Source organism: Oncorhynchus clarkii, chromosome 27, assembly GCF_045791955.1.
Source record: "Oncorhynchus clarkii lewisi isolate Uvic-CL-2024 chromosome 27, UVic_Ocla_1.0, whole genome shotgun sequence".
NCBI classification, from domain to species: Eukaryota; Metazoa; Chordata; class Actinopteri; order Salmoniformes; family Salmonidae; genus Oncorhynchus; species Oncorhynchus clarkii.
In genome coordinates this window covers 11,616,346-11,630,192 of record NC_092173.1, presented here as the reverse complement: position 1 = coordinate 11,630,192, position 13,847 = coordinate 11,616,346, and the positions used below count along the sequence as shown (strand labels likewise).

At 46.3% G+C, this 13,847-nt stretch overlaps 1 protein-coding gene across 1 annotated transcript in view; it reads left to right on the top strand.

The window, feature by feature from the left end:
- The first annotated feature begins 44 nt into the window (after nucleotides 1-44).
- LOC139386108 (numb-like protein) overlaps nucleotides 45-13,847 on the top strand; it is a 60,539-nt gene continuing 46,736 nt past the window's right edge. The window contains exon 1 of the mRNA XM_071131536.1: nucleotides 45-363. The gene's annotated coding sequence lies outside the window, so the exon portion shown is untranslated. The remainder of the gene's footprint in view (nucleotides 364-13,847) is intronic.

The following is a 13,847-nucleotide window of genomic DNA, read 5'->3' as shown; positions in this document are numbered from 1 at the left end:
GTAAATTTCCATGTCCGGGCGTCTGTGCCAATAGGCTCGCTCAGAAGGCAGGGCCAGCGATTGGAGTTGGGAGAGGAACCCAGTCTGTGCGGCAGTAAGTGCACAGTCAACTAAAGCATAAAGATTACAAACAATTTATTGAAATCGTTCTTTACTGCTCTGTCTTGTTTTTTTGTTTTATTTTATCACAATCGGATTGACTCGTTCAAGTATTGGTATCAAGAAGACCACTTGCCCGCATCGAATCATCGCTTCATCCAATGTTCATGAAGACATTCTGAAATTACATGTTCTTCCATATTTCGTTGGGATTGGATTACACAAAAGGCGGCACGGACTCACAATTATTCACTCTTCTCATTGGTGAGTTCTCTCTATATTCCCTATACCGTTATTTATGGGGACTTGATGTTTTGTGGATTGTTAATGGTTAATAATGAATTAATCTCCGCGCGTGCATGTCTCCGAAGTCTTTCGTTTTCAAATCCAAGAAATGGGATCAATTATTATGAACAAGATACGAAACAATTCAGATCTTTTGAAAAATAACTGCAGATAATATTTTGAAATAGGCTATTTATATGCATGTAATATATTAAATGAATTGCGGTGCCTGCAGTAACCTATGGTTCAATCAAGACCACCCTTACAAGCCCCCCTCTGCATGGGTTTTATTTAAAGGTAAACTATGAAATATCTGTGTCCGGTGTAGCAGAGCCATATACCCACCTTCTATCGTGTTCTGTGCGGCAGTAGTTTTTGCCTATTCATCTCTACAGTAATACATTTCAAAAACGCGCCCTGCATTTTTATACGACGCATGCCTGCAATGAACCACCTTGTATTGTCATGTAGGCTAACTGTCAGCATCCTTTGATATGGCAAAGTGAACAGTCAACTGGGATAGTATAGGTGCGGCTGAAAGGAAGTGTAGTTTGCCTACTGTATCCTATTGTAATGGAATGATATAAAGCACATCAGTTCTGTGGACCTTCCTTCTGGCCATATAGGAATGGGTCAAGAAAGACCTCAGGCCAGGGCTGGTATGGAGGGATCGACACTAACATTATGCAGAATATATGACTGGTTTGTAAGCCGAATACTATGGTAATACTATGGCAATACTTTGACACAATGACTTGAGGGTTCTGATACCCTGGTAGGATGGCTGAGATATTTGTCCAGACCAGCGTCCAGACATTGACCCCAGATGTCCCCCACACAATACACTCATCCTCTTGTTAAAGAAACCAATGGTTGTTGAGGCTGGGGATGATGATGAGGATGCATCAAGTTTCTTGTCATCCCATCATGGCCATACTTATGCGCCCTGACATTGGGGCCGTGACCATTAGGCAAAATATGTGACTCAGCAGCCTGTCTGAAAGGCACGGATGACTGTAATACATTGACAGGTGGTGCGTATCTGCTGTATTGACCTGTTTCTCCGCCCCGAGACAGAGAACAGGGGTAGATCTCAATTGCGTTGTCCTCGCGTCCTCTCTAATCTCTCCTCGTCTCCTTCGCAAACCCCATTGGATGAGAAAGCCAGAGGTCCCTCCCCTCCTTGAGGCCAAAGTGTTGACAGCTCAAGACAAGTTTTACATCGATGCCACCCACCCGTGGAAAAACTCCCACTGTCAAATGTGCAAAGCCAGGCTAGGAGTACCCTATGTATTTGTAATTTAAAATGTAAAAAAACGGTTTAAATGCTTGAGTTGACATGTAGGTATGCATATCATATACCGATAAACAACAGTGCGTGAACATTCTTTACACGTGTCTTGATTGCATACCTTACATTCTTGTGCACAGCGAGTCATGTTATTTCAGGGGTCTGTCAGTCTGTTGGCCTCTGAGTGCTGTGGTTTCCACTCCTTGGTGTCACATTCCGAGTATTAACATGGGGACAGTGTGGCTTAGCCCAGGATCCAGGACCACCTCCCTGGATAGCTAGACAGCTGCATGGGCAGGAATCTCTAGGCCTGGGCTGGGTCTAACCTGGGTGCAGCACTGTGGTACAATGACTTTAAACTTAGGTCTATTGTCTTGGCTGGTATCAGACCATTTTAATGCAGTTAGTAAGAAATGGATGAGGATTTGGGTGAGGAGTATGTACAGCTGAATAAGCAACTGATTGCCTGGCAACCTCTCATCTCCCCAAACTGTTTCCCCTTCCTTTTAGTTAGATTGCAGCATTTAAAGTTGGCACCCTTTTGTTAGCCAGACGGACACACGGAGGGACAGACCAGCTGGGCTCACAAAGGGAGGGGGTCAAAGGTAATCCAATCAGTGGCGAGCTGAGCGGCAGCCAGCAGTGGAGGGCGTTGCTCCCTTTGTGATAATCAGGGTGTGACTGCTGAACAACGGGCTGAACTTCCACCCCGCTCTGACCGGCAGTGTTTGAATATACTGTTTAGGGTTTTGGCCTTGTAACTTCCAGTCTAGAACATGGGACGGGCCTTTTTTGTCTCTGAAACCAGCCCAGTGATATATAGGTTACTAAAGGAAGTGACTTTGAGATGTGCTATTTTTGTCAGCCTCTTGTCAATTCTCATGTTTGTACTCTGAGTCTGTGTGAAAGGGACTACGCTCTACTAGTAACCTAGCATTAATTATAGCAGTCTATTTTGGGTGGCTGAATTAATCACAGAAGAAAGAGGAGGAGAGAAAGAGAGAGATGGGAATTAGCCAACGGGGGAAACAGCTATTTGTCTCCTGTTTCTCTCTATGCCCGACAGAAAAATCCTCAGGTCATTGGAAATGATTACATCAACATGTGCATAGCTTTGAGCCCGAAGATTCTCTTGTCTTCCTCAATTTGTATTTCTGTCATCTGCTGTGGCCCACAATTTTGTACACAGACATTCGTACATCTGGACTTTCTTCTCTTTTCTGTGTCTATATGCTAAGTTGAGTGATTGGTTTTCTTGCTAGTTAATTGCATTCAGCCTATTGTGTCATTTTCATTAGAGCACTCAATGGCTACGTACAGTGCATTCGGAAAGTATTCAGACCCCTTGACTTTTTCTACATTTTGTTACGTGACAATCTTATTCTAAAATTGATTATATTGTTTTTTTCTCTTCATCAATCTTTCATCAAGCATCTTGCTCTGTTCATCTTTCCCTCGATCTTGACTAGTCTCCCAGTCCCTGCCGCTGAAAAACATCCCACAGCATGATGCTGCCACCACCATGCTCCACCGTAGGAATGGTGCCAGGTTTCCTCCAGAAGTGACGCTTGGCATTTAAACCAAATAGTTCAATCTTGGTTTCATCAGACCAGAGAATCTTGTTTCTTTTGGAAAACCCAAGCTGGCTGTCATATCATGCCTTTTACCGAGGAATGGCTTCCGTCTTGCCACTCTACCATGAAGTCTGATTGGTAGAGTGCTGCAGAGATGGTTGTCCTTCTTGAAGGTTCTCCCATCTCCTCAGAGGAACTCTGAAGCTCTGTCCGAGTGACCATCGGGTTCTTGGTCACCTCCCTGAGCAAGGCCCTTCTCCCCCAATTTCTCAGTTTGGCCTGGCGGCCAGCTCTAGGAAGAGACTTAGTGGCTCCAAACTTCTTCCATTTAAGAATGATGGAGGCCACTGTGTTCTTGGGGACTTTCAATGCTGCAGACATTTTTGGTACACTTCACCAGATCTGTGCCTCGACACAAACCTGTCTAGGAGCACTACGGACAATTCCTTCGACCTCATGGCTTGGTTTTTGCTCTGACATGCACTGTCAACTGTGAGACCTTATATAGACAGGTCTGTGCCTTTCCAAATCATGTATAATCAATTGAATCTACCACAGATGGACTCCAATCAAGTTGTAGAAACATCTCAAGGATGATCAATGGAACAGGATGCACCTGAGCTCAATTTCGAGTCTCATAGCAAAGGGTCTGAATACTTTATATTTGTAATAAATTAGCAAAAATGTCAAAACCTGTTTTCGCTTTGTCATGGGCTATTGTGTGTAGATTGAGGGGGAATATAATTTGATACATTTTAGAATAAGGCAAAATGTAGAAAAAGTCAAGAGGTCTGAATACTTTCCGAATGAACTCTGTCCAACAGGCATATAAGACATTTGTGAGTATGTGTTTGTGTGTGTATGAGTGAAGTGATTGGTGCGTGAGAGCAATCATACAATTTTGTTTGCGTCTGCCAATTTCCCCTGGTAATCAGTGATTCCACTGCACTGTTGGTTAAGGGCTTGTAAGTAAGCATTTCACGGTAAGGTCTACACTTGTTGTATTCGGCGCATGTGACAAACAAAGTTTGATTTGATTCTTCCGCTTCAGTGACATTTTGGCTGCAGATAACAAGTGAATTGCTGTTTCTTAGCAAGGCCAAGTAGGATGTGGTCGGCGTGTGTATGAATGCTTTGCCATCGGTGAAATAAAAAAATCGGTGTGACAAACAAGTGCAATCCTCAAAAGATGATTGGGGTCGTGATCTTGTGTGATATACAGGTTCACGGTTGAACAGGTCTGACTCTGTGCTGCATGGTGGGCTTAGTTTGAGGTAGAGCTCTCGGTCTTCTGACAGGAGAGAAGTGGAGCTTACCGGGACTTTCTGAACCACAATCTGCCAAGCACAGAGCACGTTATTCATCTCGCTCCGTCAAGAGTGGAGAGAAGGGAGACAGCGGGGGTGTGGGTAGGGTCGGTGAGGCTGGGTGCTTTTTGGATGGGGTTGGGGTTGAATTGGATGGCTTCACAGGCTGAATTATCCCAACTCATCCAGGCAAGCAACTCTGAACAGAGAGGAAGGGATGGTATCAGCCAGCAAGGAAGGACTTTTTCTGGGGTTAACAGAAACAGTAGGTCCCTGCTAGGTTGTGTGTGTGTGTGTGTGGGGGGGCTGTGTGTGTGTGTGTCTTGGTGTGCATATCTCCGTGTGTGTGTCTCAGAGCACGTCTCTGCTCTGTCAAGCGTCTAATTTTGGAACACGGTTGGTGGTTAAACATTTTTGAGATGATATTCTCCATCAGGGCCTGTCACTCTAATCACATCTGAGACGGAACTGAAGATTGACCCCTGCTCCGTCATGTCCTCCCTCACCTGGGAGGACCAGAGGACATTATCACAGTTCCTCATTTGATATTCCAGAGAAAACGACTCTAGCTATAACCTTAGAAATCAAGCTCAAGACATGATTAGTCATTGAGGTTTCAATCTTTCTCCATTTGGAACAATACAGTTCAGGCCACAGATCTGAGGCAGCTTTCCAAAATCACGACACCAGCACCTACTCAAAAGTAGTTTGGATGACACCAGTCAAACTTATTTTCCTCATCTGAAGATACTTGACTGAAGATACTTGACTGAAGATACTTGTCTGAAAGGAACTCTATATTGTTTAGTATATGCCTTTGTCTTTGGGTATTATGCCTTTGAAAACAGTGCTTTAGAAGCAATGTTTTCTACCTTTCAAGCCAGGCAGAGAGCAGAAATTGAAGAGACTGCTTTAGAAGAGACAGGTAATTGAGATCCAAAGCAGATGTGAGTGATCCCTCCAGCTGTGTAGAAAGTCAGACAATGACTCATGCCCTGAGAAAAGGTTACAACATCAAAGTTACAAAGTTACTTAGTCTGAGATGCACTCTGGCTGCACATCATCTCTGTACATCATCTCTTATCCGGTTTCCACCCATTTTAGGCTTGCTTAAATATTTTTGTTGGTAGAGTCTGCTGGCTTTGGATGACTTCTGGTTGTACAGTGCCTTGCGAAAGTATTCGGCCCCCTTGAACTTTGCAACCTTTTGCCACATTTCAGGCTTCAAACATAAAGGCTTCAAACATTGTGTCCCACAACAAGTGGGACACAATCATGAAGTGGAACGACATTTATTGGATATTTCAAACGTTTTTAACAAATCAAAAACTGAAAAATTGGGCGTACAAAATTATTCAGCCCCCTTAAGTTAATACTTTGTAGCGCCACCTTTTGCTGCGATTACAGCTGTAAGTCGCTTGGGGTATGTCTCTATCAGTTTTGCACATCGAGAAACTGACATTTTTTCCCATTCCTCCTTGCAAAACAGCTCGAGCTCAGTGAGGTTGGATGGAGAGCATTTGTGAACAGCAGTTTTCAGTTCTTTCCACAGATTCTCGATTGGATTCAGGTCTGGACTTTGACTTGGCCATTCTAACACCTGGATATGTTTATTTTTTAACCATTCCATTGTAGATTTTGCTTTATGTTTTGGATCATTGTCTTGTTGGAAGACAAATCTCCGTCCCAGTCTCAGGTCTTTTGCAGACTCCATCAGGTTTTCTTCCAGAATGGTCCTGTATTTGGCTAAATCCATCTTCCCATCAATTTTAACCATCTTCCCTGTCCCTGCTGAAGAAAAGCAGGCCCAAACCATGATGCTGCCACCACCATGTTTGACAGTGGAGATGGTGTGTTCAGGGTGATGAGCTGTGTTGCTTTTACGCCAAACATAACGTTTTGCATTGTTGCCAAAAAGTTCAATTTTGGTTTCATCTGACCAGAGCACCTTCTTCCACATGTTTGGTGTGTCTCCCAGGTGGCTTGTGGCAAACTTTAAACGACACTTTTTATGGATATCTTTAAGAAATGGCTTTCTTCTTGCCACTCTTCCATAAAGGCCAGATTTGTGCAATATACGACTGATTGTTGTCCTATGGACAGAGTCTCCCACCTCAGCTGTAGATCTCTGCAGTTTATCCAGAGTGATCATGGGCCTCTTGGCTGCATCTCTGATCAGTCTTCTCCTTGTATGAGCTGAAAGTTTAGAGGGACGGCCAGGTCTTGGTAGATTTGCAGTGGTCTGATACTCCTTCCATTTCAATATTATCGCTTGCACAGTGCTCCTTGGGATGTTTAAAGCTTGGGAAATCTTTTGTCGACACGAGATCTTCGGCATGCTCTTGCTCCCACTTCACCTCGTACTCTCCGCCCCTCTCTGCCCTCCCCTGCCCCTCTCAGCCCTGCCTCCCGGTGTGCCTGTCTGAAAACCCCCAGCTTCTCCCCAGATGTGTCCGAGTCACCCAGCTGTTACGCAGAGTTCCACTGGGAAGGAGAAAGAATGGGGGTTGGGAGAGAAGGATGGAAGGAAGGAGGAGGGATAGATTGGGAGGGAAAGATTACATCTCTCTTATTTCACAATCAACACCAATCCTTCAGCTGCAGAAGAGGCCAGATCCTAGTTGTTTGCTCCTATCGGGTCTAGAATGTGTTACTCTTGACCCCAAACCGCTGGGTGGTTTCCTTTTTAAGATGTCCGACCATGTTGTCCTCCACAGAGGGTGTGGGAACTGCATGGGAACCAAGTTGAAGTGGAAGGTTATTGCTGTGTGATGCAGAATCAGAAAGAAACCTGGTCACATTGCCTGGGAACTGTGTACATTCACCGTATGAAGATGTACAGTAGGCATACATGGTCAGGTCCCATTATTGGTGTCTTACAGGGACAATCATGGTTGCTCATTAAAGATAGCCTCCTACTTAGTCAAAAATGAGTCAGAGAAACACATTATTCTGCCGATTCTGCAGATCGTTGCACTTTAAACTGAGGACCTGCTGTATCCCTAAGAAACCTCAGGGATTTGAATGGAGAAGTTGGCCTTTTCAGGACATTGACTACAGCTAACAAGCCTGCCTGCCTGCCTCCCAATGCCCCCCTCTGGCTGACCCTGCCCTGTGACTGTCTGTCACTCACATAGACCTAATCCCTCGGCATCTAGCATTATCAAACGGGTGGAAGTGGTCGTTCCAAGACAGGGAGTCTGCCCCTACAGACAAACAGATCTGCCATTGTTTGTCGTGCTTGCATGATGAGCACTGGGGCCATCCAGGGTTTCAGTCAGTAGGCCAGTCCACAGAGAGAGGGAGAGAGCCAGCGAGAGAGCTCTGGCCAGACAGGGCTCCAGGGCTGCATTGCATCCATCACTGGGGATCAATTAACAGTAGCAGCAGCAGCAGAGAAGTGACCTCTGCTCACACACCAGACCAGTGCACTCTCTCTGCCCATAGGCTGAGGAAGCACTGATACAGAAGGTTGAGATGGAGGGGGCATGGTGAGGGAATTGAAGAGGAAGAGGGGAGAGGGGATAGAATGCTGGGGGAGCATTAGATTGTGTCTGCTGATATCTTCAGCACCCATCCTGAGTAACGAAAGCTTACAGGGACAAAGGAAAGGAGCACGAGTTGAGCTATGCAGGAGAGGACATGATAGATTTTGTAGAGAGGTGGGATGGTGGGAAGAAAGAGAGAGAGAGAGACAGACAGGCAGCTAATACATAGTGCATATGGGCCGTGGGAGATTTTCCCATTCTTCCCATTCCTCCTCTACATACTACATGTCTACCCATCATTCTAGTAGGTTATTCTAGGAGGAGTCTCGCTCATAAAGCCAGCCCCTATTGCTCTCCCTCCCTATCCATACGATCTCCTTCCACCTGCTTGTAGCCTATAGTAGTAGTACACAATCTCACAATGCCTTCCACCAGCTAAGCCAAGTGAATAAGCAGTCTCGTGTTACTGTACTCCCAGTCCCAAGGCTCGTGCAGGAAGCCTGGAATCGGGGCTAAATAGCTAAGTGACTATGAATAGCATACTGTATGTCGGTCAGTTCATGTTTCCGGTTCCTGTACTGTTGTTGACATGGAGGGGCCTGTGTGTTACAGTTCCGGCTGCTCAACATGGGGAATTTGTTATTGCTCCAGCTTCGCGGCTTGGCATTCCAAGAAACCCAGAGGAAAATCATAACCCCAAACGGCACCCTCCCTCCTCCCGCTCCTCCTCCTGACTGCATGTCTTTGAACCCTCAATCCCCGCCACAACCACACTGGTCCTTTCATAATGGGTTCTGTTGACATCCTCACAACAGCCTCGCACAATGCTTCTCTCCACAGTCACAGAGGAAGCTGTTCAGGTCTGCCTGGTCCATGTACTCGCTCTTTCCATCCACTGCCTGTGTCCATTTCCATAGAAACAGGGTTTGACATACAGCGCAGCACAGTTCCAATCCCCCAGCAGCAGCACCCGCACAAACACACACGGTGTTGGTGGCATGAATGTAGCCGGCAGTTGGGAGATATGCCTCTGTCGTTTTTTTTAGCCCACTACTACACTGTGTATATGTGTGTGTGTGTGCGTGTGCGTTTGTGTGTGTCTGCCCTTACTGAACTCCTCTGTGGTTAGTATTGGCAGGAGATTGTTGCTGTTCCAGTTCAGCTGATGAATCCAACTGATTCGGAGGAAAATCCCTGCTTGTGATTCATGGCAGCAGAGTGTTCTCCTCCCTCAGACAGATCTTGTGTACTCCTCCCGTCTGGCTTCCCATTTACAATGCAGCTACATGAATAACAAGGTGTTTAAGTCACAATGTGATCTTCATGGTATATAACTACACACATTTCGTCGGCCAGAGAGGAATCTCACAGAACAGCTCAGATCCCAAGGCTGTAGCCAGTAGGCTAGACACCCTGTATCCCATATTCATAGAGCGCTACGGAGTAGGAGTGCTGATCTAGGATCAGTTTTGAATAAGATTAGGCTATATGGACAGGGGGGACCTGATCCTAGATCAGCAGTCGTACTCTGAGATTTTTGCTTTGTGAATATGGTCACGGATCTTTTTTTGTTTTCGTTTTTTTGCCATTTACTACGAGCTGCTGCAGGGAATCCCAATCCAGGGAGTCTCACATTTCCAAATATATGAGTAGTAAAGTGGAGCCCGAGGCCCCTCCTTGAACTGGTGAAATTAAAGTAATACACTATGACTCTCTGGCTCTGTAGGAGACCTCATTTCCATCGATGAGTGATTCATTTTGCTGTGTGGGCCTGATAATGTTATTCACTAATAAAATAACACCATCGCTGCCATACTATGAGGCACTTAAGAGCCACTCTCTTCCATTCCGTCATGTGGAAATGGAACGTGGAGTGTATGCAATGTCGGTTGTTTTCCCATTCCTCAATACGATCTCTCTCAGAAGCATTGTGCTTTTTTTTTTAAAGTACAGGAAGGTGTGATCTGATCGACGTACTGTTTTGTCACCATCTCTGTCTCTTTCTCTGGGTAGTCTCAATTTAACATGCAGCTAGGAGTTGGACCAGACACGCCTGTTGTGTCTGTACTGGGTAGGTGTGTCTGTGGTTGTGTTCGAGCATCCTCCATTCCTCTCTCTCCATGGTGGTGTGTGATCTTCCCTGAGTCATGCTACTCTGCCTGGCCCTGCTTCTATCTGGGTCCCGGGCCCTTATCTAATGCAATCTGTCTATCTAATATTCAGCCATGCTGCCCCCAGGGAGAGGAGATGGCCATGGCCTCCCTCCCTCACATCGATCCGATCCAAGAGGAGAGTGAAGAGGAGAGTGCATGCCTGGCGGTAAACTACAGTCTTTCCTGGAAGACTCTCCAGGTCGTTGCATGGAAAGCCGACCAAGCTTAGATTGACAGGAGTAGGGGGCATACAGGGCTGCTCGTATAAAGATATTTAGCTATGATGGTATTCATGAGTTACTTTATTATAGAAAGCTCTATTCATTTCAGAGGAAGTAGATGGATAGAGTGGGGGGTAGAGTTGGCACACACCTCCATATGTGTTATTTCATAGTTTTGATGTCTTCACTATTATTCTACAATGTAGAAAATAGTAAAAATAAAGAAAAACCCTTGAATGAGTAGGTGTTCTAAAACGTTTGACCGGTAGTGTACATCGTGGTGGTTGGTTGGGGATTGGCCAGGTGGGAGTCTGTCTGAGGTAGGTTGGGTTTTAAGGTGCTTTTGGAAAAAATATATCCAGACACTATAGGCCTAACATGTATTTAGACTTCAAATTATCTTCAGGTAGCATTACACTATACCCAAACATGGGCCTAAATGCCTGACTGCCCAACACTAAATCAGACTTCTACCACCCCCAGAATGTTACACATTATCAAGATATTTAATTATATTTCCATTCTAGTGTTATAAGGATGTTCAAATACTGCCCGCACTGCATCTCAGTGCAAGAGGCGTCACTACAGTCCCTGGTTTGAATCCAGGCTGTATCACATCCGGCCGTGATTGGGAGTCCCATAGGGCGGCGCACAATTGGCCCAGTGCTGTCCGGGTTTGGCCGGTGTAGGTCGTCATTGTAAATAAGAATTTGTTCTTAACTGACTTGCCTAGTTAAATAAAGGATAAATACAAAAAAAATCTGAACCAAAGCCATGCTAATGCTACTTGCTAACACTGACTTCACTGACCCAGCCCTACTTGCATTCCCTGAACACTTACAGTAAGTTGCTCCTTTCTATCCCTCTGCAGACAGTGCAGTCTCTCTATAAGCACCCATTCACCATTGTACTCGTCCTCTGAGAGACTGGGCCAAGGCCTTGCGTAACAACTCCCCCATCCATACCCCGTCCCTGCTTATTCTCTGGCAGCAAAATTAGGTCTTTGGCCCACTTGTCTCCTCCCTCCCTCCCTCCCTCCCTCCCTCCCTCCCTCCCTCCCTCCCTCCCTCCCTCCCTCCCTCCCTCCCTCCCGCTTGCTCTCTCTCTCTCTCTCTCTCTCTCTCTCTCTCTCTCTCTCTCTCTCTCTCTCTCTCTCTCTCTCTCTCTGCCTTTCTGTGTTTCTGCTCCCTGTTAGGAGAATCATGTGAGAATAGTCAGACAGATAGACACTCGTTTTTCTTCCATAACTACACGTTTTCAAGCTGAAGTGGATGTGGACTGAGAGACAGGTATGATTATGATTAGTACAGAGAATGACTATGAAACAGATTCTCTGCTGTGCTGTTGTCTGTTTCTGCTGTCCGTGGTGTTTCTGGAGCCTGTAGGGCCTCATATAGTCCTCTGGGCCTCACTAGGCCTCACTAGGAGGAGGAGGAGCTGGTGTCCAGGTGCTTTCCAGTTGTCCATTCTAGAAGAGATTTCTGGGGGAAACTCTGGCTGTGGCTGGTTCAGTTGATGTTCGTCTAATGGGACGTGGTGGAAATTGCTGCAAAAATGTTGTCAGTATAGGGGGAAATCACATGACATGACAGACACGCTCTCCGACAGATGGTTGGTTGGCTTTTCTGCTTCCTTTGGCCTGTCATTTTCGTCTTCATCCTCAGCATCATTCTCCAGTGCTCACTCTAAGCCACGTGCTGGGTTGTCAAGGGAGACTGCATGAGGCTCAGTGTTAAGAACCGGGGATAGATGACCACATGCCGTGGGTTTGAGGAAAACTCCTCTCCTTAAATCCCTGTTCGCCCCTCTCCCCAGCCTACAGCTGGCTGTGTTTGGTTGGGGAGCAGTGGAGGGGGAGGGGAGGGAGGGTCATGAAAACACAGCTGGTCTGACCCCCTCCAAAACCAGCTGCTGTCACAAAAGACCCCTGTCAAGCGTTTGGAGAGGTGGCCTAGCTGCCTGCCTGAATCTGCATCTCTTTCCCTCCCCTCTTCACTTCCTCCCCCTTTCTCTCTCTTCATTGTGTCCCCCCAGACCCCACCCAGCTGTTCCAGGGTTTTTACTTTCCTTCTCCTCCGACTGAACAAACCTGACTACACACACACACTTACGCACACACACACTTACGCACACACACACTTACGCACACACACACACACTTGTGCATGCACACACACTTACGCGTGCACACACACTTATGCACATTCTCATTATTCTTGAGTGACAGATAAATAAAAAAAAACACCTTATGAAACAGTGGGGACTGTGAAGCAACACAAACATAGGCACACACACACACACACACACACACACACACACACACACACACACACACACAATAACATACGCACTATACACACACGTACGTACACATGGATTTTGCACTGTAGATATGTGGTAGTGTTGTAGTAGGGGTCTGAGGGCACACAATATGTTGTGAAATCTGTAAATGTATTGTAATGTTTTTAAAATTGTATAAACTGCATTCATTTTGCTGGAACCCAGGAAGAGTAGCTGCAGCCTCGGCAGCAGCGAATGGGGATCCATAATAAATACAAATACACACCTATGCAATCCCCCTTGAGACAAATGTTTGATCAGTCACACCAAAGGCTGTGGCTTAGTATTGGCTGTGTGCCTCTGAGGCCTCCAGGACTGGTAGAAGCCTGGAGCTGTAGTTACAATCCAGTGGCTGGCTGTGAGGCCTTGAGGGTGGGCTGTTGCGTGCTGGCCTGATGCCACACCCTCCCTCCCCTATCCCGTTGTTACAATCCCTGACAAGTTGCAAGTGCCTCTCTATTCACGCTGACTGTGGGGGGTGGGCGAGCCTTTGTGTGGCAGCCATTGCGTCGGACACACGCTCTCATTTGATAGACGCGTGCTGACAAAAGAGAAAAGGGGGACACTTCGGTTAATTATTTGCGGCGCTACAGTGAAAAGGGTAGAAGCGGCGGCCATCTGTTATTCGTGCTTCTAATCTATGCTTTTCCCAAACTGTGGACCCACACTCCTCCCGTGATCCCTCCCACCCTCCCTCTCTGCCCCAAAATCCCTGCTTTTGTCCTGGCACGCTTGTTTAGGGAGTATTTTCATTGTTGTGGTTAGCCTGTCTTCTCACTGGGTTTTGGGAGTGGACAGACATGGTGTTGTAAGTGTCCTGGGCTCTGAGTTATTCCTTTCTGCCTTGGCCATTCTGCAGGGAAGAGAAGGTCGACGTTCTCTCCTCTCACTTCCTCTCCTCCTCTCTCATGTCCTCTCTTCTCCTCTCTGCCTGAAGAGCTGAAAGTGTCTTTTGTTGATCCTGGGCCACTCTCCACTCTGACGCTTTGTTTCACAGCAACGAGACTAAACAACTGGTCTGATCTCTCTCTTTCTCTCTCTCTCACTGGATAAGTGCTTTGACTGGCACATGCTCCTCTGCCCTGTTAC